At 54.5% G+C, this 24,545-nt stretch overlaps 1 non-coding gene across 1 annotated transcript; it reads right to left on the reverse strand.

Annotated features, from left to right (window-relative positions):
• Positions 1–18,086: 18,086 nt before the first annotated feature.
• Positions 18,087–18,197, reverse strand: LOC114504361. Its single transcript, XR_003685141.1, has one exon. It is a non-coding gene; the product is annotated as a U6 spliceosomal RNA (small nuclear RNA).
• Positions 18,198–24,545: the final 6,348 nt, after the last annotated feature.

Genomic DNA, 24,545 nt, shown 5'->3' on the forward strand with positions numbered 1-24,545 from the left:
GTCTTATAATTTGTAGGTAAATGTGTATCCATGTATTGTACGTTTCTGGTTGTGCACACATATGTAATATTTCTGTGTAACACATGAGGGGGTATCCCCCCAAACCAGAATTATCTTCTGGAAGGCGGGTCCCTTGTAGTAAAGGCTCCTCCCACTTGGTGAGTGTTCTAGGGACACACCTGTATCAGTGCACCAGCTGGCATTGTGGTGAGAGGCTGCATTCGGCTTCAGTGAATTTTTTTTGAAGACTTTCAACACATTTGCCCGTTTCATGATGGGTGACTTACGCGCCCACCTGCCCACACTGTGCTGAGGGTTCGGCAGTTTTTGATGAAAAATAGCAGGACCCCCATGCCCGACCCGCCTATTCACCTGATCTCGCACCAAGCAACTTTTTTATGTTTGTTTCCCGGATGAAAAAAAGTCCTCAAAAGGCAATGTTTTGCTGAGGTGAAACAAAGAAAGGCAGAGGCACTAAAAGGCATCAAAATCGACGAGTTCAGAAACTGTCTTGAGCCGTGGAAAACCGTCTCAATGGGTGTATTGCATCAGATGGAGAGCACTTTGAACAGAATGGAGTTTAAACATATAAGAGTAAATACACAAGTTTTTGTATGTTCCACTTGGGGGGGGTCTCCCTTAGTATGTGCACACGTGCACGCACGCACACACACACACACACAGGAGGACACTTCTGGAAGAAAACGGGAACTTCCATGGTGGTTACCCTGGAAGAGTAGGGATGGGTTTTTGGGGGTGGAGCAGGGAAGGATACATTTGTGTTTCATTGTATGGTCTTTCTTTCACTGTGTACTTACTACTTTTAGAACAACAGAAACATTTTTACTAACATTTGCTTATGCCGAGGATGCCCTCAGCTGTCAACCCCCACCCCCGCCCCCTGCCTCCCATGTTGAGCTCCAAGGGCACGTGGAGTCAGAAGCCCCTGCTCCAGGCTCGGCCCTGCCGGGCTCCTCACCTTCAATGATCTAAGCTGCTGCGTTTCTTTCCCTACATCTACTAACCTGAGGAAACTACCCCAAATGAAGATCGAATGAGAAGACACATGTGACGCAGTGACAGCACTTTGCAAACTGTCAGCATCTCCACGCAGGTCCTGAGAGCCAGGTCGTCAAAGAGTGCCTGGGGCTGTCCCCTGGACTGGTGTCACCCCGGGGCCTGGTGCTCTTCACGGGCCCTTTTCCGAAAAGAGGGGTGGGCTGTGGCCTGGTGACCGGGAAGGTGGTGGGAGCAGGAAGCAGAGAGACGAGAGGAGCGGGATGGTGCCGGCCAAGGGAGCAGAGGGTGGGCGGGAGGCATCGGGTATCAGGGGTGCCCTCTGCCCCGAGGCCTGAGCTGCTGTCACTCGCCCCTGTGCCCCACTGTGGGTGAAGACCTTGGCTGGGATGAGGTGGGATCGTTCTAGAGAGTTTCATGAGAATATAGTGAATTCAAGTCTCTGTGTCCAAACACTGAGCCACCTTCCACTGCCGCCTGCCACAGTCCTTCGCTGACTCTCTTGAATTCTCGTTTTACTATTAATTTGACCAACGTGTGCCGAGTGTCTCCTGTGCTCCAGGACGTGCTCAGTCCTGGGGAGACAGGATGACGGTAGCATCTCGGCGCCGGGTCACGCCCGGGTGCCAGTGGGTAAGGACGTGGGAGGAAGCACTGCAACGCCGTGAGCGCACTGCGGGGATGGGGCCTGACTCCGCGCAGGGAGGAGACAGTGGAGAGCGGGCAGGAATTCGCCACACGGAGGGCTTGTCAGCAGAGAGGCTGGGCTGTGCGTGCAAGGGCCAGAGGGAAGTGAGGCTCGGATGTGGCTGACACGCAGGGTGAGGGCAAAGGGTCGGGCTGGGCGAGGCGCGGTTGTTGATGACACCCCGTGCCGTGCGGAGGAGCGTGGCCCCTGCCCAGGGGGCAGCAAGGGGCAGGGACGGCAAGAGCCTGCGCATTTCCCGTACCCCTCCTGTGAAGGAGAACTTCCATATTTGCACAGTTATTTTCCTTTAGCAGACTGGTAATCTACTCAGAACAAGGACCTTTCCAAATACTTACTTCTGTCTACTTCTCTCCAGTAACCAATTAAAGCACAACAAAAATCCCAAACCTGTCTGGGAATTGGAACCCCAGTCCGAGCCCGGGCCAGCGTCAGATCTGTTGGCTGGGGCGTCGCCCTGGAACGGAAAGGTTGCAGGTTCGGCTCCCGGTCCAGGCACTCACGATCCCCAGGCCAGGCCTTTACTGGGGTCGGCCAGTCGATGCTTCTCTCTCATAGCAATGTTCTTCTCTCTCCCTTCCTCTCTCTCTAAAAAGGAATTTAAAAAAATGTCTTTGGGTGAGAATTTAAAAAAATCCCCAGTTTGATGAGTAGATGAAAGCTAGTATTTTTCTTCCACAAAAATGCAGATACAAAAAAATTACGTATGATTCTAGGAAGTTCAAGGAACTCCTTTAAAAATTCCTGAGTTCAAGGGTTGTATACACAATCAAATTACACTTTTGTTTTGACAGGGCTTTTAAAAAATTTTTTTTATCAAAGAAATTATGTGCAGAGTCTTAGGTACTTACCAAAAACCTCATATTGAATTCAAAAGAATGAATTCAAAATCTGATTTCAGTGATAAAGTCTGAGGTCCTCTCCCAAATGCAGAGAGGAGTGTTAAGTTTCTTTCATGTCTTCCTGATTAAAAGAACCCTAACTCATTTTTCTTAACATGGAGAGGGACTTCAGGGATTTTAGGGTACCCAAGCAGGAACGAGAAGGCGGTCCTTTAGAATAAAGTGAAATCAACAACTCTCCCGGGTGTCCAATCGTCCAACGCCTTTCCTCCCTTCGCCCTGAAAGGCCGGGGCGAGTCTGGGACCCCGGGTGTCTTGGGCGGGAAGGCGGACCCTGTCAGGACACAGTGGGACCCCTCCGGGAGACCGCAGCCCCTCTGGCACGCTGCCCTCGGCTGCGTCCTGCGGGGAAGGGCCCTGGGCTTCCCTGCTTGGTACCTGCAGAGACACCTGGGGTCCAGGTGGGTGGGGCTGCTGTGCTGGAACTTTCTGGGGCAGGAGTTCAGAGGGCGAGAGTCACTGTGCGCCTTCTAAAAACCCAAGTAGGATATTGGGCGGGGAGCTGAGTCTGAATAATGCCTGGTTTTATTGAAAAACACAACGATTTTGTAAAACTCGCGTTGTCCTGCTGACATGGGAAGGACCCGACCTGGTGACTCGATCTTGAGGTTTGGCAGCGGGTTGGGGTTAGAAAGCTGGAGGAGTGAGAAAAGCACTTGCGAAGAACGCACGGGTGGGGGAGGGCGGGCGGGGGAGGGGAGCCCTGGCCGCTGCCCCCGCTGAAGTCCCCACGGGGACAGGTCTGCTCGGGAGGCTGTGCCAGTGGAAGACACTGGCCGACAAGTCCGAGCTAGCCCTCGAGAGCTGCCCTTGGCCCTCAGTCCCCACGGAGCCTTCAGAAGTTTCCGTGGGCAGAGGCAGGGCCGAGGGAGGAAGCGCTGGTGCTGGCTGTCCAGCGGGGCACAGATGCCCTGGTGAGAGCAGAGTGAGCTCTGAAGCCAGGCTGCAGCCAGCCGTCAGGGGCCAAGCTCCCAGGAGAAAACCCTGATCTCAGACCGTGCTGGCAGAACACAGGCCAGTCCCAGCAGCCTCGGACTTCAGAAGCAGAGCACCCGATCTCAGATAACACCAGCCAGTGCGTGGTCAGGGAGGCCCCAAAGAACGTAGGAGGGCCCCTCACACACCCAGCTGCTACCCGAAAGGGAAGAAAGAATTCTGAAAGTCTGAGCATTCACGAAGGACTGAATCAATCACCCAGAAGAAACCATTGAAATCACTCCCACTTGATGGTATCATGCTGCATTTCACTAGATTGGAACTGAGAGCCACAGGGGACTTGAAATCACGTTCACGCCAGTGTGTCTGAGCGTCCCCTCCTCCGGCGAGACGGGGCTCATCAGGAGGGCGAGGCAGCCACGGGGAGACGGGGAGGCTCCCCTTTCCCTGCACGTGGAGTGTGCTGTGAGGGGGTTCAGAGCGCTGCCGCACGGTGCCAGCACACATTCGGGGTGATCTCTGACTTGTTCCCGTCTTTGAAAAATGACAGGAAGAGTCCAGATTTTAATTAGCAGTCTTACAACTTCAAATACACTAGGCAAACATTATTGCATGTGCTTAATGAATTATTGACTTCTCTGTTACGAGACCCTGTCTTTTGTGCACGCGTGTGTGCTGCCTACATGTATATATCTTAATAATTCTGTATTTCTTTTTTTTTTTCTACATTTCCTGTGTGCCGAGCTGGGGTATTTATTCTTCTGAATGATGCAATGGGTTAACGAGATAATGGGAAGGAAATCTTTCAAGGTACAAGGACCTTGACACTACAATTTGTTTCGATTTGATTAAACAGATGGAATTCCACGCAAGCGGAAAGTTGTGCAGGCGGCCCCTTAGCATCCGCACCGGCGGAGAGCACCTCGCGGGGGAGCACCTTGCGGGTAAGTCGCCGCGGCGGTGGGGGGCGTCACCCGGCTTCTCGCGCCCCACCTCTGCCATCGGCCCTGCGGCTCCGAGCCCTCCCGTTCGAAATTCAGGTTTCGTGACGCTCAGAAAAATGTGATGTTTTTGCTTGTGAAAAGCCAAGGCTCCTAACCATCAGAGGAGGGAGTGGGTGACTGCCTGGAACCCACTCATACATTCCTTGAACGCTTCTCTCAAAAAGGCCCCCTTTGATGAGCGCGCAGAGGAAGCGCTGGGAGCTGTGGTGAAGGTGGGAGTTTTATTCTGAATAAAGGCTGCTGAAATTCACGATAAGGAGTATTCTTCCTTCTGTCTACCGGTGTTATGGAGATGTCAAAAATCAGCCCAAATTTGAAGTGTGATATTTTGGAAAGTTTGGTGTGACCTAATTTTGATTAACTGGAAATATTTCTAATTAAAGGTGAACGTATTTGAAGTGACAGAATGCGTAAAGAACACTTTCTTTCCCACTAATTCTGTAGTGTTGAAACAAGAATTAGTGAGAATGATACGAAGATCCCAATTGAACTTTCTTCTTTAGTTTCAAAAGGCATGTAAATCTTGTCACTTTAACAAGAATCCTCTTTTCTGCTTAGTTGCGTTTTTATGGCTTACAGAGTTGGGGGAGTCAGTGCCACAGTTAGTATTTTGACATCCTATTAAGCTTAGAGACGTTATTTAAATGGAGAAGCATGTGCGATTTAAAGCAGAGGAGATGGGCTTGACGTTGGTGGGCGCCTGCATGTGGAGCGAGGGGGAGCGGCGGGAGGGGAGCCCAGATCTCAGGGGAGTTCCGCAGGGGCGCCAGGAATTCCGCCTTCAGGCCTGTGACACCTGGTACTCCCGGTGACGTCGTGGTGCTCCCAGTTGCCTGTGTGTCTGCTGTGTAGTGGCACGGGCAGTGTGTGGCCAGAGGCAGTGCAGACTGTCAGATGACGAGCCCTCCAGCGTGGCCAGCCTCGCTCAGCGCAGCAGGCCACCCCATCCCGCAGACAAGGCCCCGGGGAACCACTGCAGGCAGCCAGGCGTGCACCCCAGCTCTGCCTGGGACTCCGTGCCAGTGTCCCAGGGACGTGGGCAGGGGTCCGCCGGCTGGGGATCTCACTGAGCTTTCTGCCCATCTCCTGCATCGCACGGGAGGAAGGGCTCGGCCTTAGGAGACTGTTAGGAGTATTGAGCAAGGTCAGATGGGTAACGTGCTGCGCTCACTGCCTGGATTGCGCCGGGATTCTGAGACCCCTTCCTGTGATATCTTACACGCATGGGTGAGCGCATACTCACTGACACGCTCCTGGGCTGATGGCAGGCACCCATGTCCATCCTTGGGCTCACACACAGGGTGCACGTGGACTGCTGGGTGATGCGGCCGGGAGAGGGGTCCTTAGTTCCGACCCCCACCTCGCTGCTCTGGGAGCCTCCCTCCTCAGGCTGCCCCGCCCTGCCCACAGGTGTAGTTCACTTAATGCGAGCTCCAAGAAGGCGCAGGATCTCTGCTCCTCCAGAGAAAACCAAGTGCTGTAAATAGTTTCATGAATAATTCGGAAATAAGCCTCAGGGGCCTTCTCTGCCAGACGCTTTAATTTCCCCACGCGTTCTCCAACTCCACGATGACAGTGGTGGCAGTAAGCATAGTGACAGCTGTCATCTGAAGACCCACGGTCCCCAAGCACTCAGTGCGAAGTCCTTTGCTACGCGATCCTCTCTGCAGTGCAGGGACATGCGAGTCTTACTGACACATGGTTTCCTTGATATCAAGGATCGCCCCTTCCGAGACAGCATTCCTGGAATATCGGGGCTCCCTCTGAAGCAAGCCTCCTGGATGTTCTGGTTCTGCCAGCCAGGGGCCCCTCCCCCGAAGGCATCCCTCTGTCACCTGCCATCCACAAGAACACGGACCCCAGGCCACGTGGCCTCGTCCAGTGGTGACTGGTTCTGGGCCCACACGTCGTATGGCACACTTCCCACGCCCCGCCCCCAGCCCGGGGTGCAGGGAAAGCTGCGCTGGCCCAGTCCCAGCCCTTCCCACTGGCCCAGAGGGGCCCTTCGCTCTTCGTGCCGCCTGTTCTTAGCTCGAGCCTGGGGAGGCCCTGGAAGGCCTCCCGACTCCCGCGCCGCCTCCGCGTGCACTGGCCCCGCCCAGGACGCCCTTGGTTCCACCTCTCCCCAGCGGTGTCTGCGTGTACCAGGGATGTTCCCCCGGTGGACGGCAAGGATTTGTAAAGCATGCAACACCGGACTGTTCAGTCAGGGGCACGGACCTCGTAGCTCGTCAAAAAAAAACAAAGTGACCACAGCCAATACAACAACAGCTGTCCACTGCGAATGAATCAAAATTATACCTATTTTTTGTCAGATTGGCAAAAAATGTACTTTTTTATGTGCCGCAGAATTTCAGTGATGAGTTTATGGGCGCCCTGAGATGACAAAGGCTGGAAATCGCTGGTGTGCACGAATCCCACCCTGGACCACACCAGTTACAGCCGATAATCTGTCTCTCTCGGTGCTCAGAGTAGCGTTCCCATGCTATGGGTGAGGCCGTGCCCGAGGCTCAGAGGCGTCGGCTGGGTCTGTCCACAGGGACCCCAGTGGTGACAGCTGGGCCGAGGGCCGAGGTGTTCTGCTTTCCAGTTCAGGACTTTTTATTCTGTGCGATTCCACTTCCTGACTGTGACAACACCTGGTATGTTTTCGGGAATGTCCGTAATCAGACAGTGTCCTCTTGTACCTCACTCGAGTGCTCAGTTCTGTGGAGAGTGGCGGTCCTCTCATGATGCGCAGTGGTGTCTGTGCACGGCCACGCCGGGCCAGCCCGTCAGGCGTGGAACGCTAAGGAACACTCAGTACACCCTGGCAGAGTGATTCACTGCCGTTACTGAGAAAATGAGCTGTGGGCATGATTCAGTGTAGAAAGTTCAAACGAGACCTTGAAATAGACAATGTACGAATCATAAATAATTTTTTTTTAAAAAAAAGAGAGAGCGAGAAAAAAAAAAACCTTTGTGGTTGCTTTTCTTACAACTAAATATCATTTTACTAGAAAAGGGCTTAGCCAACTTATTGATTCATCCTGGACGGATGCTTTTTCTTATTTTAGACGTTTAAAAAAGACCTCGTGTTCATTTTAATAATTTCATTTCCTTTTCTTAACCTTCTCATTCTTTTTCTCCTTCTGCCCGTTCTCCTCTTCCCCTTCCTTCTCCTCTGCTGCCTCCTTCTTTTATTATATTTTTTATTTTTGGAGAGCATTAAAATTAGCTCATACAAAGGAACCACACATTGTACTACAAAATTAATAACCGTCAGAATGAATCTGACGTTTGGCTTCACCCGTCCTTTCCCCTTGGCTATCGACAGTGCCCACAGCCTTTCTCCAAGGGGGGCGGAGGTACTCGAACGGCCCGCCCGCCCGTGCGCCAGGGACGAGACACCATGAACTCACTCTTCAGGGAAGTCTCCAGGCTTGTGTCGACTGGGTGTTGATCAGAATTCCCTAGATGACTGGAAACAGCAGGACACATACGTGTTTAAAGAAAGAGAGGGGTTTATTGTGAGGCCTCGGCGTGCACGGTTGTGGAGGCCGGCAAGTCCCCAGCCGCAGGGCAGACAGAGGACGGAGGCAGAGGCACGGCAGAGCCAGTGTCGTGGCTCGAGCCCGAAGGTGACAGGCGCCCAGCGTTCCCTCTTCTTCGGCCTCTTCTTCGGGCCGAGCTTTCCCTGAAAGCCTTCGACTGCTGGGGTGGGGGACCCCCCCCCCTGTGTTACGAAGTGCCAGGAACCTGCTTTTCTCAGTGTCTGATGACTCACCTGTCACTGTCCTCTAAAAATACTTTCACAGAAACACCTAGAACAGTGTGTGGCTAAATTTCTGGGTACCGTGACTTAGCCAAATTGATGCATGCAGTTAACCACCCCGAAGGCCAGATGCTCCCGGTGGGGAGACCGTCGCCCGCGTCCCGCTGTCAGCCTCATCGGAAGAAGCAGAGTCGCCCCCACCCACTGTGTCAGCCACGCTCTCCCCTCTCCCTGGCCGGGCCGGGCCTTCTCAGGTTTTATGGACCCAAACCCGGCTTCCTACATTTACGGGGACTTAGAGAGGAAATCGTTGCCTCGACTCGAACGGTGGTGCTAAAAACCAATCGCAAGTTTCCTGGCTGACAGATCTGGTAAAATTCTTTCCTCCGAGCTCTGAGGACTTGACAGCTCCGCCCCCGCAGGCCCAACGGACAGTGGACCGGGCACACCCGTGGGGTTGCCACGGAGTCTTACGGCCAATCTGTCTGCTACAGGAGCCGTCCTCTGCTGCCGCCTTTACACTCCTAGTGCTGACTCGTTCCTCACTCGGCCCCCCATTCCGTCGGAGGTGCGGCAGGAGCCCCCTTGGGTCGGACGCGGGGAAAGCAGACCCCCGCCTCCCCACAGTCCTAAGCCGCACCGCTCCCCGGCTCCCACCTGAAGGGCCGCGGAGCCTCGTCAGTCTCGCCCTGACTCCTCCTCCGGGACCATCTCCCCAGCCCCTGGGATTCATTCTCACGGGATAGACGCGACCCTCCGCCCCTCCTGGAAGCAGTTGCTGTGGCCACAGAGGAGTCGGTGCACTGCCTGACCGAGCTGGGGCCCCGGGCCGTCCTCCTGGTGTCGGGCGCAGGGCCTCGGCAAACAGGTGGACTGACGTCAAGGGAAGTGGATATGCCAGAAAGAAACCGTGGACTGTTTGTTTGTTTGTTTTGTTTTTTAAGTCAGGGAAGAAGCAGGGGAAGACAGGGAATAGAGGCTGGGGCCTGAAAACACCATGGGCTTTTAGGAATCACGAGTAGACTGTTTTTACTTCAGTGCATATCCGTCTTAATAACGCGTTGTAGATAAGTCTAAACGGGCAGAATAAACCCACTGGTAGTGCTCTGGCCCCACGACACCAGCAGGCGTCCGTGGCCCCGCAGATGCCAGGAGCGTGCGTGTTCTTGAGGTGGGGGTTATTGGAGGGGCTCGGCGAGGGCAGCGCTCCCCAGAGCAGTGCCTTGGGCGCAGAGTGGCCGGGGCCAGGGAGAGCCGGCATTGACAGAGTCCCAGTGACCCAGGGAGCAGCGACGGGTGGGGGAGGGGTCACGCGGCAGAGGAAGAGCCGGCAGGGCTTCGCGCCGAAAAGGAAGATGTGGGAGGCATCTCCGTAAAGACACCTGTTGATTGCCTTGGCCAGTGAGGCTCAGATGGCTGGAGTGCCTTCAGTAAACCAAGAGTTTACGGGTTTGGTTCCCGGTCAGGACGCACACCCAGGTTGTGGGTTCAGTCCCCGGGCAGGGTGCGTATGAGGCAACTGATCCATGTTCACTCGCATCGCTGGTTCTCCCTTTCTCTCTCTCTCCCCCCGCTCCCATTCACCCCCCACCAAAATCAATACGCATGTCCTCGGTTGAGGATTAAAAAGAAAGGTATTTGTGGATAAAGTCACTCTGTGAAAAGAAAGGTATTTGTGGATAAAGTCACTCTGTGAAAAGAAAGGTATCTGTGGATGGACTCACTCTGTAAAAAGAAAGGTATTTGTGGATAAAGTCACTCTGTAAAAAGAAAGGTATTTGTGGATGGAATTGCTCGGTGAGAGCGGAGACTGTGTAAAGAGAGGACCGGGCTCCGCTCCTTGAGCAGCGGCCGCCCCGGGACAGAGCCGAGGCGGCAGCGCAGAGTGGAGGAGAGGGAGGAGGGGGAGGCGCAGAGGGACCGACGAGCAAGCAGTGCGTGCCGAGGGAGACTCCAGGCCCCTCAAAACTGCCAGGTGCTGCACTGGGGACCCTGCCCTTTCAACAGAGTGGAGGTGCAGTCTCAGGAGAGCCAGCTCCTGCAGTGTCACCCACACGGCAAACAGCGAGGAGCTGGCGTGGCCAGGCGGGCAGGAAAGGCCGGTGCCCAGCTGTCAGGCACCCCAGGCATCCCGGGGCCGTGGGGCCGGTGTGTCTCCACGTCAGAGGGACAGAAGCCAGCGGGAGGAAGAGGTCTTGCTAGTGTAGTTTTGTCTGTCTGTTCTGGGTTGTTGTTGGGGTTTTTTTGGTTGTTTTTGTTTTCAGAAAACCAGTAATAATAAAATCTTTTATTGTAATCTAATACATGTCAGGTGCTATGATGGGTAATTTTCAGTTACATTTTTCCAATTATTATATCCATTTTGTAAGTGAGGAAATGCAAAACCAGAGATGTTAAGTGCCTCGACAAGCTCAGTGGTGGGGCAGACTCAGTCCCCCCGATGAGAAGTCGTTTCCGCGATGGCCAACAGTCCGTCTCCGACGTGCCCAGCAGTGCGGGCCCGAGAGAGCCACCAGCAGGCTCCGACCCCACGGCAGGTGGCAGCCGAGAGCCTGGCCATGAAATGGGAAGGCGTCCGGGCACTCCTAAGGGGGCCGAGACGCCCTGCAGGCCCCGACTCTGGGGCCTCTCTTTGCTTCTCTTCTGTGCCCGCTGACTTACGAAAGGTGGTAACCTGCAGTTCCACGGCATGTGAATTCTGCATCAGGAATGACTTAGTCCTGAAGCTACACAAGCTTACTTTCCTGTATCGATGAAAAAGTAGGTATCTCTTGTGCCTTTTAGATTAAGAAAAGCCATGGACCAAATTCAGAACTCTGCTGAAGTGAAACAGTGACCCAAATACTTGAGCAAATTCCTTTCTTTCTCTGGTTCTGTTTCACATGTGTTTTGAATTTTGTTGCCAAGAACGCACGAGGGCATGTGGGTCTCCGTTGTGTGCGCAGTCTCTTTGGCTGGTCGGCCTCCTCTCTGGAGGGGGATCTGGAGGGTGGGAAGGTCATCAGTGGGAGCACATGCGAGAGAAGGGGGTTGCTGGCGGGCAGTGTGGCCGGGTGAGAAGGATCCGGCCAGCCCCGAGCGCTGCAGATGACCGGGAAGGGGGTGCAGTATGACGATCCTGTGGAAATGCAGACGTCAGTGTGTAAGTGAAGGCGTCGTTGCTTCCTGGGCAGAAAGAAGAGCGTGCACAGGTGGACGGCTCCACACACTCGGCTCCCCTGGACGTTACAAACGTCACGTGCACCTCCGTGCACGCTGGTTCAGTGTGCTGAACTAGCCTAGCCCTGCAAGCGCGCCATGGGGCTTTTATCCAAGAGCCGTCCTTTTCTTGCCCAAGAAACGCTTTGTTGGGCGCGCCAAGTTGTGTTATGACACGGAGAGGGTGTGCGCAGGACAGCTTGGGCCCAGTCGGGAGGGTGTGGACCAAGCGTCCCGTAGCACAGGGCGGTGCGGACACCTGTGCAGCGGGGGACTGCACGCGGTCTTCCCGGATGGTCCGTAAGACACAGGCAGGAGGACGGAGGAGGGGGCGTGCGGAAGGCGAGTCGGGGTCACGGCCAGGGGCTGCAGCTGCCAGACTGCGGAATCTGACGGGCAGAAGCTCCCCTGGTAGATGTCCAACCGGTCAGCTCTGCCGATGACCCGGGCCGCCCCTTCGCTCTGCAGAGCGTGCTCGCCCACGCGTCCTGGCCTGAACCCGGGAGACGGTCCCCCGCCTGCAGCGCCTCCCGGTCTGAGTTCTGGGCTCGCTGCGCTCAGCGACCTCGTGCGGAGCCCGCCTGCGCCATCTGTGTGTGTGACTGGAGGGATGCGACTTCATGGAACGCCGTGTGACCTGCCGAAACGGGACTGTGAGCGGCACGATGGGGGGATAGTTTCTAAGGCGGCTAATAGAATGCTTTGGGAAGAAGTGACAAAGGCGGGCACCTAAAATAATCATGTTGAATTACCGGGGGGGTAAAAAAGTTATTTTAAAAATTGGAATACATAAAACTCCCAAAGGGTCCTAGGCTCAGGGACCTCCAGGTGACTCTCAGGTGTCGCTCCTGTTCAGAGACACTGAGACTTCCGTTCACACGCTGACGCAGCCTGCGTGCAGGGTCGGCAAGAAGGCACCTCGGGACTCGGCAGAGGACCCTGGGTCAGGGAGGCCCAGCTCCACAGCTGCTTCGACATCGTGGCACAAATGCCACACGGTGTTGTGTGTCTGGAGGGAGACTGTGGGTTCAAACCCTGGCTTTACCACCTGGCAGCGCGTGACCTGGGGCATGTGAGCTGGCCTCTCTTTGTCTCAGGTTCCTTACACTGCAAGGGGGTGGGAAGGGACCCTGGGAGGAATGACGCTGATTTCACAAGTGCGTAGCCGTGAGGAAGCAAAAGGGGTGGAAGGGAGGGACGGGGGAAGAGAGGGAAGGAGAGAGAGATTTGTTGCCCGTGGTTACCGCCGCAGGAAAGGAAGAGGGCCTGTAGGTGGGACCGGTCTTTGTCGCACATCCCTGCATGTAGACAGTCCCCCAGATGCCAGCACCTCCTCCGGGCACCTCTTCTCTCTCCCAGCGGTTCCCTGCTGTCAGCGCCGCACCCCGCACCAGGAAGGCCCCAGCCGAGGGAGGGCAGCGGGTGCAAAGCAGCCACCTTCCCACTTCCCCTGCAGGGCTCTGATTTTCCACCTGCAGGGCGCCCTGATTCAGAACGAGAAGATGAGAACACCCAGAGGGACACGGCCCCAGCCCCGGTCCCATGACCAGACCACACAGCAGCCGAGCCCTGACACCCAAGCGCCGGCGAGACCAACGCCTGGCCGCTGGAGACGGACCTTCCCCACTCCGGACCCAGTCTCGCTCCATGAGTGCCGGCGGCGCCCAGAGCAGAGGGCTCGGAGCGGCTGCCGAGCAAACTCCCCGGCGGCCGGCCACAGCTGTCCCGAGTCCCCGCCTCAGCCTCTGCCCGTGACGCAGGCGCCCTTTTCCTCTTACTCATCAGCCAAGTCCACGGGGCCGCGATGGGTCAGGGGCCTTGCTCAGCAGTGAGGAGCTGGCCGGCCCTGCGGTGGCAGAGGCAGAATGAATCATGGTTAGGGCTACGCCCCCACCCCCGACCCCTTGGGGTCGTGCCCTCCGCCACACCGTCTAACTGTGGAAGCCTCCACTTGGTGAAGGCCTGGAGGGGACCCGAGTCCTCAGCTCCCCTGGGCCCGCTGGGGTCGAACAGGAGCCCGGGGCGTGCAGATGCGGGGCTCCCTGCCCAGCACAGTCAGCGACTTACTTTCCACACCAAGAGAAAAATACACTTAAACTCTCTTTCACTGAACTTTCTACAACAATACCAAAGCTTAACAGCAAAGTAGAATCTAAACATCTAGAACCACTGCTCAACGTATTTACTGATTATACTTTGGAAGATTTAAAGATGAAGTTCTAAGCAGAGAATGTTGTTCCAGTTAGTGCTACTTTTCTGGCAATGCGTGAAACTGCTGCTCACGGGTTGGTGGGACTCGTCTGTCCAACAGCATCTGGGGGGGGTGCGTGGGAACCCTTCCCCCTCACTCCCGCCCCGTCCCTCCTGCCACTGGACCCTGTCCGCCCCCCGTACTCATCTGGGGAGCATTAAAGCCGTCACAGCGACCCCTCCCTCCCAGACCCTGGGCCCCGGGACTGAGCCACTTCTGCCCCAGCCGAGGGTTTGTGCCTCCAGCCCTGCAGTCCGGGAGGCCCTTTCCCTGTGCTTTCCCCTGAGGACGGACACGGTGCCTGGGGTGGATGGCCACGGCTGCTGACCCTCTCGGCCCCGAGTGGCCTCGCACCCCCCCCCCCAGCCCTTGCTTGCAGCCCCTGCGCAGAGAGGCCCAGGTAGACTTTGTCACAGCGCGAACAGACACAAGAGCAGGGCCGGGGGCAGCCGAGACCGGCCACCGGTGATGCCAGCGAGCACCCCTCGGACCTTCGGGCTGCTGGCGACCAGACAAGGCCAGTGGAAGGGCCCCCACCGCACCCGGGCAAACCGATGACCCACGGCATCTTTTTAGTGAGACGTATGAGTAATCTGCATACAACGCTGTGTGAGGTTAAGGTGCACAGTGTGTTGATTTGACACTTTTATCTATTTCAATATGACTACCGCCAGAGCTGAAGCGGGCGCTTCTCTCACATCACGAAATCGTCATTTCATTTTCCTGGGGGACAGCTAATACGGAGCCTGTAGCCGTTCTGAGGTGTGCCCCGCAGAGCCGTTGGTTGCACCGATCACGACGCTGAGCACCAGGCCTGCCGCGCTCTCCCGTCTTCTCGGTGCAGTTTGTGCGACCACATCTCCCCGGCCCCCCGCCCCCGGGCCCGTGTGACCACCGGCCTGCTCTCCGTTCCTGTGAGTCTGGCGTCTTGAGACTCCACACACAGGTGGCACCGTGCGTTATCTGTCTTTCCGTGCCCAGCTCACGTCACCGAGCGTGGTGGCCTCGAGCCCATCCACGCTGTGGCAGAGGCGGGATGTCCCTTTCTCGGGGCTCAGCAACAGTCCATGGTGTGTTCTCACACACACACACACACGTGTGCCACCACGTCTTTGCCCGCTCTCCCCTGGACAGACACCTAGGTTGCTTCTGTATCCCAGCTACTGTGAAAACCCTGCCATGAACACGGGAGTACGGCTGTCTTCTCCATGTTCTGTGTTCATCTCACACGGACCCAGAAATGTGGTGGCTGGATCGCAGGGTGGTTGTATTTTCAGTGTTCCGAGGGACCTCCACACTGTTTTCTGTCAGGGCCGAAACCAGGTCACATCCCCACCAAGTGTGCACAAGGGTCCCCTGTTCCCCACATCCTCGCCAGCACTGTCACCGCCTGCCTCCTTGATAACAGCCATCCCGACGGCATCAGGTGGGGTCTGCCTGTGGTTTTTATCTGCATTTCCCTGGCACTTAGTGAACTGGGCGTCTTTTGTATACCTTTGGCCATTTGGTATCGTCGCTGGAGAAATAACTAGTGAGTTATTGCCTCTGCCCATTTTTAATCTTTGTTGTCGTTGTAAGTGTTCTTTATACGTTTTGGGTATGAAGCCCTTGTCTGATACGTGGTTCGCAAACATTTTTCCCATCCCACGGGCTGCCTCTTCATTTCGTTGGTTCTTTTGCCATGCAGAACACGGCTAGTTTGATGCGGTCCTGCTTGTTCATTTTTGCTTTTTCGCTCGAGCTTTTGGTGCCACGCCCGAAAAATCGCCACCAGCACCACAGTCAAGGGGCTCCTTCCCCGTTTTCTTCCAGGAGTTTCACAGTCTCAGCTCTTATGTTCCAGCCTTTCACCCATTTCAAGTTACCTTTTGTGAAGGATGGAAGACAGAGCCCAATTTCACTTTCCTGCACGCGGTCACCCAGTTTTCCCAGCACCATTTGTTGAAGAGACCTCCTCTCCCCGCTGAGTTGCTTAGCTCCTTTGTCAAATACTAGTTGGCAGTGTGTGCGTGGGTTTATTTCTGGGCGCTCTAGTCTGGCCCATCGGTCTGTGCTTCTGGTCTTCATGCCGAGGCCATCCTGCTGTAAAGACTACAGCTCTGTAGGACAGTGTGAAAGCAGGGAGCGTCGCGTCTCTGGCTTTGCTCTTCTTTGTCGGGTCGTTTTGCCTCTTCAGGGTCTACTGTAGTTCCATGCAGGTTTCGGGACTGCCCTTCCTATTTCTGTGAACACACCATGAGATTTCGGTAGGGACCGCCTTGTCCGGACATACTAACCACGTTCATTCTCCTTCTCCAGGAACACCAGATCTCTTTCCATTTGCGTCGTCTTCAGTTCCCGTTACCAAAGCCCTGTAGTGTTCACTGTACAGACTCTTCCCTTTTATGGTGAAATCCATTCCTAAGTGTTTCATTGTTGTTGATGCTGTTGTGAACGGCATCATCTTCTTCAGACATTTCGTCGTCAGTGCACAGGAGCACCGCCAACTGCTGTGTGTCGATGCCATGCCTACAGCTTGACCGGAGTCCTGATCAGCTCCAGCAGTTTCTTGGTTGAATTTTCTGCATATAAGATTGTAACACCTGCAAACAATGACAGGTTTTCTTTTTCCTTTCCATTTTGGATGCCTTTTATTTTACGCCTGGCTTATTACTCTAGCCAGGACTCCTAATTCCATTTTGAATGTGAATGGTGACAGCGGACACCCCGGTGCTATTCCTGATTTTAGAGAAAAAGCTTTTGATTTTTCTCCAGTGAGCATGGGGTGAGCTGTGGTTTCAGCATACATGACCTTTGTTATGCTGGGGTGTGTTTCCTCCGTGTCCGATTTGCTGAGGGTTGTTTTCATGAAGGAATCTTGTATTTGTCAAATGATTTTACTTTGTCTTTTGAGACAATCATATGATTTTTATCTTTTATTCTATTAATGTGATGTATCACATTTATTGACTTGTGTATCTTGACCCACCCTTGCACCCAGGCTTAAATCCCACTGGGTCATGGTGTAGGATCCTTTGCACAAGTGTTGCATTCAGTTCGTTAATATTTTGTTGGGGATTTTTTGCATTTATATTCATCAAGAATACTGTTCTATAGTTTTATTTTTTTTCTGTAATCCTTATCTGGCTTTGTTATCCTGGTAACACAGTCTCCTAAAATGAAGGAGATTGAAAGTGTTCCCTCTTCTTTAATTTTTGGAAAAGTTTGAGAAGGATTGGTGCCAACGCTTCCTGAAATGTTCGGTAGAATCACCATTACAGCCGTCTGCTCCTGGGCTCCTCTGTGTTGGAAGGTTTTTTATTCCCAGTTCACTTTTGTGGCCTGTTATTGGTGTGTGAGGGTTTCCTGTTTCTTCCTGATTCAGACATGGCAGGCGGTACGTCTCCAGGAATTCGTGGATTTCATCTAGCTTGTCCAATTTGTGGGTCCGTATTTGCTCACAGCGGTCTCTTATGATCCTATAAACTTCCGTAATATCGGTTAAAATGTCTTCTTTTTCCTCTCTGATTTTATGAACTTGAGTCTTCTCTCTTTTTTTTTTTTTAAGAAAAAACAGCTTTTAGTTTCATTGATCTTTATTATTGTTTTTCTGATCTACATTTCATTTATTTCCACTCTAATCTTTGTTATTTCCTTCCTTCTGGTAATTTTTGGGCTTCGTTTGTTTTTCTAGTTCCTTGAGGTATAAAATTAAGTTGTTTATTTGAAATCTTTCTATTTTCATAACATTTGCATTTATTGCTATAAACTTCCCCCTCAGAACTGTTTTTGGAACATCCTTTAGATTTCGGAGTGCTCTGTTTCCCTCTTTATTTGTTTTGGGGTTTTTAAATTTCTCTTTATGTATTTTTCGATCCATGAATTGTTCAGGGGTGTGTTGTTCAGTCTCCCCGGGCGCGTAAATTCTCCAACTTTCCCCTTGCTGTTGATTCTCGTTATGTCACTGTGGTTGGAAAAGATAGTTGGTATGATTTCGATCTTCTTAAAATTTCTACGACTTGCTTGGCGGCCTATCATGCGATCTATCCCGGAGCATGTTCTACGCGCATTTGAGAAGAAGAAAGGGTGTTCTACTGCTGGTGGGTCGGGTGTTCTAGAAACGTCTGCCGGGTGCAGCTCCAACATGCCTTGCTGGTTTTCTGTCTGGAGGATCTATCCATTGTGGGAGTGGGGTATTGAAGCCCCATGACATTATCGTATTGTTGTTGTCCGTTTCTCCCTTCAGAGCTGTTACTAGTGCTTAGTGTATTCAGGTGCTCCAGTGTTGGGTGCGTCTGTATTTACAGTTGCTGTATCTTCTGGATGAACTGACCCCTTCAAAAATGTGGAGCACTTCACGGACTTGCATGTCCTCCTTGTGCATGGGTCCTGCCAGTCTTCCCTGTATTTTTCCAGTTTCAGGGTATGTGTCACTGAACATACGTAACACTCTGAACACAGCCCACAGTATTACGAACAGATAAACCTATTGTTTTAAGCCACTGAGTTTTCAGGCGGTTTTTACACAGCAGTGGGTCACTGATAAAGACATAATCAGGGTGACCAGTCCGGACAGAGGGGTTGAGGGTGTGCAGACTGGCCCCCTCCCCCTCTCTTTCCGGAGGAAGCAGCTCCCTGAGAACCCGCGCTCGCTGCCCGTCACTCGCACCATGGCTCTCACGTGGCTGAGGGGCCCCGGCGTGTATGTTTCCCAAGTGCTGAAGGGCCGAGAGTTCAAGTCTGTGTTTGGCTGAAGTCAAGGCCAAAACCAAATGGGAAACAGAGCTAGGAATCAAGAAAAGGTTCGAAAAATTATGAAAAATTTAGAGTATTATAATAATTTTCGTAGTCTCCAATTAAAAGTTGATTGGTGAAAGTAAATGTTTTAAATATTTTAACAAATATTTTATTTTATTTTTTCTCTACATTATTACATTAAAATTGTTCGTAATTTGTCAGGATTTAGATTTTTTTCTTCTCATGAAAGTTGAAAGTGGCAGAAATAATTCATCCTCACAAGATGTGAAAAATTCTCAAACGGGACTTGTTATTGAGAGCACACGGTGCCTTTGTGTGGCCTTGGCCTTGACGCTTCCCTGAGGCCCACTTTTGTGTGAGTTTAGTTTCCCTGATTGCCCGAAGGATGTTCTGTTCTAAGGACTTTTGTTGTTTCTGTCTAGTGTTAAAAAAAAATCAAGGTGATATCTCTTAGTTTTTCTTGCTCTATTTGTCGGCCCCCTTTTTTAAAAAGTTTATTTTATTCATTATGCTATCACAGTTGTCCTGATCTTCCCCCTTTGCCCCCCTCCACTCAGCGCCCCCCACTCCCTCAGGCAGCCCCCCCTCCCCGCTGACTGTCCGTGTCCGTGGGTCACGCATGTGAGTTCTTTGGCCGCTCCATGTCCCCTACTGCACTTCATGTCCCCGCTGTGTGCCCCTCCCTCATCGGGACCTCCCCCAGCTTCACCCAGGTTTGTCCTTCCTGGTCGGCTCCGAGTTGGCCCCCGCCCTTCTGCCCGAGGGCGGCCAGCCCAGGCCTCTCGCCTCTCCTGCCAGTCAAGGGACAGAGCCCTCCACCTGTACTTCCATTTGGAAGTGGAGTTGCTGCTGACGCCATCCGCTAGCATGCATCCATGCTGGAACGGGGTGGAGCCCTGGCGCGATGGGACTGCTGTCCTCACCAGCACGTGGCCACCAGCACGGAGAGGGGCTGCCGCGGGAGAACGATGGCAGAACGTGCAGGCAGTCCTGCAGCTGCAGCGGCAAAGGTCGCCCCCAGCCGCCGGGTGGAGGCCGGGACGCCTTTCTGGCTGATACCTCGCTTCCAGACTTCCCGCCTCCGGATCTGTGAGACAGCGATTCCGTTTTGTTTGAAGCCACCCGTTTGTGGCACTTGGTCATTGGCCACCCTAGGGCACTGACACTCCCATAAAGGCCGTGGGGCTTCTTACCCTCGCGGTCTGGAGCCCGTACCGAGCAGCAGAGCCGGTTGCTGCGGTCACAACAGACGTAATGTAAAGGAGTTCGCTGACCCCACGGTGGACGCCGAACCCAGTGCCCGAGAACTTGGGAGCTGCCAGTGTCGACTGGTCTACAGAGTTCAAGTCTTCTGTGGTCTCATTCATTCGGTTACACTGAAGCTCTTCGGGCCTTTAAGACCAGAGGGGCAGTCAGTGTGCCGTAGAGTTCAAGTTCATCTGGCCCCGGGCGCCTGGTGGTGGCCTGCTCCCTGCTCCCAGGTTGCCTCCTTGCACTTTTCAAGGGTACATTCTTTTCTGTTGTGGAAAAGTTTGGCCTCTGCAGGGTGGGGGAGCTTGGGGGCAACTCCTCTCTTAGTGCTAGTGACTCGTGTTTTAGGTTTAAGTTCTGAATCACCAAGCCAACCGACACATCTCAGAGACTATCAGTTTTTCTTTGTTAACTGTAAAAATGAACAGGTCCCTATGGGAGAAGGCTCCATCCTGACTTCCATTCTGCTCTGCTGGAGGCGGGGCTGCTGGGGGGAGTGGGCGGCCCTTGTTGGAACGGGCATCGAGGGCGAGGCCTTGACCGCGCTGGGACAGCCACGTGGGAGCACCCTCCGGCAGTTTCCGGGAATGAAACCCGGGGGGCATCCTGCCCAGACTGGACCCGCAGTTGAGGCCATCACACCAGAGACACAGGGTGGAGTTTTCCGTGGGTCATTTCCTGTTGAACTGGAACTAGATCAGAGTTGTAGGGTGTTTTCTTCTTGCCCCATTTAATTCATCCCTCCTCCCTCTCTCTAGCAGTCTCAAAGTGTTTAGTGCCTCTAGGACCGTGGTTTTCACCCGAGTGTGCACGGGGCTCCCACCCACAGCCGGGTTCAGGAGCACCGGGCCGCGCCAGGGAAGCCACAGATCTCTACTCACTCACTGTTCTGGGACCGGCGCTGGGACCCGCGTCCGACCCTCGCCTTTCGCCGCCTCTGTCTCCTTTCTTCTCCCACAATCACCTGGGGACAGAAGACAGTTCGGCCCACCCCCTCCCCCTTCATATCCGGACCCCTAAAGTACAGCCCTGGCATCCATCCGGCCTGCCCCTCCATGTGCTAAATGGGGCGTTGAGCTGGCGGTGGCGATTCTGTTCCGTGCACTCACTAGCGGGGAGCCAGTCAGACGACACTACTGGCTCACAGGCGCGCACACACACACGGGCCATTAAGCATGCTGAAATGAATCTGCAAGTGGATGCAAAAGTTATCAGTATCCACAGTGCTTAATCCATTCAGTTCCATGTGAAAATATTCATCGGCCTTTCAGGGACAAGAAATATTTGCATTACTGTAAGTTTTCTAAGACTCACTAAGTCATCAAGTAGCTTAAAGATTGGCCGTGAACCCCTGTAGGCCTAGGCAACGTGGAAGGCTGGGCTAGACGGGGACCCAGCGCTATTTTCCTTCCTGTTTAGAAGTGTTTCCAGTTTTTCCTGACACAGGGAAGGCCCACGTTTCCTTGTTGGTGAAATGAGAGACTTGGACTAGTGACTCCCGAGGCTTCCATGTCGCCGCCCTGTCACTGAGACGGCTGGCCGTCATGTCCTCGCGCACACAGAGCTCCTGGGACCCTTTCAGCTGGGCGTCAGAGCTGCTGGGGGCGTCTGCGTCCATCCGAGCCCGCATGGAGTCCGACACCCACTCCGCCGGCCTCTCTGCTCCGCCTGTGCGCGCGTGTGCTTGCGCGCGGGAGCAGGGCCCGGCCACGGGCGGCGCCAGGGCAGCTGCTCACCGTCTCTGCCGGAGGCGACTTACAGAAGCTGCTGGTAACCTGTGAATGTGACGGGTCAGGGCGCTGTTGTGTGTGTGGGTCTTGTAGATGGCGAGGCTTGGAGAGACAGCGATTCAAGGTTCCTCTAACTCTTGTAGACTCCCCTGCCGGGCACACACAGCGGATCTTTCTAAGACTGCCTTGTGGTCGGGGACATGGTGGCCGTGGTGCTGGGGTGTCCTCAGCCGGGGCAGCTGGCGGCGGCCGCTGGAGGTGGGGCGGAGGGTGGGGAGCTGCTGGAGGGTGACTCTGTGTGTGTGTTCACTTCGCTTCTCCTCTGTTCGGCTGCGCCCCCAGCTGGGAAGCAGCAGAGAAGCCTCTGTGGCTCAGCGGCTCACCAGGCGGCTGTTGGGCGAGCGGTTGACCTCGCTTTTCTGTCTCTAAGCATGAGCCCAGGTACCCTAAAAAGCTCTCAACCTCTTCAGTGTTTTAAAAATCTGCCATACTTGAGGGTGCGAAAGCATGAGTAATGATTATGTGCAGCTGATGTGTTTTGAGGATAAATATTCTGCTTTGTAGATTTTATCAGGTAAAACCCCAGTCAGTTTAGAAATCAGCGTCAAAACTTCTTTTATGTAAATTTGTTTGTGCTCATTTGGATGGTCTCATTTTAACTAGAACGATATTCTTGATGGTAAAACATAAAAACAATTGCATTTCTTTGTTTCATTCTTTCTTTTCTTTCATCCCAGTCATTTCGGTAGCGCGCCGGGGAGCGCTCGGGAGGGTTTCTGGTAACAGCACACCTACACAGATGTGTGCAGGAAGCCGAGCGTCCCTACCTGACACCCTCGGTGAGGACGGCCTGGTGAGTCAGACGGGGACTCAGGACGCTGGCTGCTGAGCGGGGAGGATGCCTGTCCCCCAAGCTCTTTTTCTGCACCACCAGCACTGCGTGGGGTCGAGGGCCACTGGCGTCAGAGGCCTGGGCTTCGGACGCCATATCTACCTCTGTCCCCAGATACTCGCGTGCACAGAGGCGGCTGCAAGGACGGGGCAGAGGGTGGGCCTGGGGGATGGAGGGACGAGAAAGGGTAACCAGTGCAGCCGGTCACCTGTGCGTGGGAGCCACGTGACCCTCGTTCATCCTGTCACCGCAATAGCACCGAGAAGGAGCTTCTAGGTGAGGAAACTGAGACTCAGCGGTAAGGAGCAGAGCTCAGTTTTGAAGCAAGTTTTGCCCGACTCCAAGTCTACTGGGACGTACAGCAGGGTGTCAGACTCATTGTCACCGGGGGCTGCATCAGCCTCACGGTTGCCTTCAAAGGGCCGAATGTAACGTTCGGACTGTATACATGTAACAACTCCTCAACTAGGGGCAAGGAGCTCGGCGCTGCCACCAGGTAGAAACAAGGTGTTGGGCCGGATAGAACAAGGTGGAGGGCTGGATTCGGCCCTCGGGCCTTGGGTTTGTCACCTGTGACACAGAGTAAGGCTTCTCCTGGTGTTCCTGAACTGCAGTCAGGGCCCCAGACTAAAGCCAAAAATCCATCCACATTTTAAGGTCAGAGAGCAGCTGGCATCTGGAGCCAGCCCCGATCTGCCAGAGCTTTGCTAGGGGGCCAGCCCCTCCCGCCCATCCCAGACAGCTGCCAACCCTGTGTCTCCTCCCCCGGAGCACGGAGAGGGAAAGGGGCACAGTGAGTGGAAAGGGAGGGGGGAAAAGAACTTTTCTGAAGACTGGGGTGCCTGCAGGAGCAGGAGGCCGACATTTCTGTCCCACAGTGGGGCATGCCACCATTGGGCCCTAATAGGTGCAAGAGGCTCGGAGAGAGGCGGGCATGCAGAGGGGGGAGCATGGGGAGCTCCCGCGACCACCCTGCCTGCCGTCTGCCAGTCACCGTCTGCCCATTCCCATCAGAAGAAGGGACCCAGTACTTGCCTGCTGACTTCACAGTTTGCGGGAAGGCGAGGACCGGGGCCACAACTGTAGTCTAGGACAGTGCAAGCAGGGGGTGCATGTGGGTGTGTTTGAAGGCAGGGCACTGGCCAAGCAGCCCACACATTGCAGGTAAATGCCTCCAACCGGGGGTCCCGAGAATAGTTGGTCAGACCAGCCAGGGACAGCCAGTGCCTCTGGGAGCTGCCTGGAGTAAGCCTCCCCTTCCCCACCCACTCCCCCCCCCCCATTGCAAAGGGTGTGGGAGGCCCCTGCTCAGCACGTAGGCCTGGAGCAGAAGTGTGTTTGTGGGCAGCCCAGGGGGGCCTGCACCTCTGCCCCGCCACGCGACACACAGGCGGGGGGCGGGCTCAGACGCAGCTCCGGCCTGAGCTGGAAGAGGAAAATGAGCTTTGCCTCAAGTTTGGGAACAGGACTGAATCTTAGATGCCATGATTAGACTGTTTTGACAGCCAAAATAGGCTGAAAATTTGCAAGAACTGGCCAAGTTATTGTGAGACAAGCTAGGACAAAAGGTCGGGGGCGCCATTCAGCACAACTAACCAGCAGGGGAGTTTTCGGAAAATACAACTTTTATATCTATACCGCTTCTGAACAAAAGTTGGGCGCAGCCACCAAACCAGCTGCCCCCGCACTCTGTCCTCTGTGTAGGTCGATGAGGGGGGGCCACGGCCATGTCTCTGGCCCCTCGAGGCCCTTCTCAAGACGCCCCCCGAGAACTGGGCCACCTCGATCCCCGTGTCCTCCGGTCACCTACCCCTCCCGTGGCTCTGCCTCTGCTGGGCATCTTCCCCCCCCCCCCACCCCCGCATCAATGTGACTTCGTGGGAAAGCTCCTGGCCGGCTGGGCCTCAGCCCGGAGACAGACCAAGAGGCCTGCGCTCGCCCTGCAGGACCAGCATGCCCAGTGCTTTAGAACCCCCAGGCCCAGGGGCAGCACCCTCACAGACACATCACCCAGAAGCTCGGGCCCCCCTCTCCCTGACCCCTACCCCTGCCCCCCGCACACTCCCCCAGTCCTCTGAATCTTCGAGTAGCAGCATCTCTCGGGATTTCACTGGACATGGGTCATCGTGGTCGATGGTGCAAGGAGCTCCAGCTCTGTGTCCCTCCC

Source organism: Phyllostomus discolor, chromosome 8 (assembly GCF_004126475.2).
Source record: "Phyllostomus discolor isolate MPI-MPIP mPhyDis1 chromosome 8, mPhyDis1.pri.v3, whole genome shotgun sequence".
NCBI lineage: Eukaryota > Metazoa > Chordata > Mammalia > Chiroptera > Phyllostomidae > Phyllostomus > Phyllostomus discolor.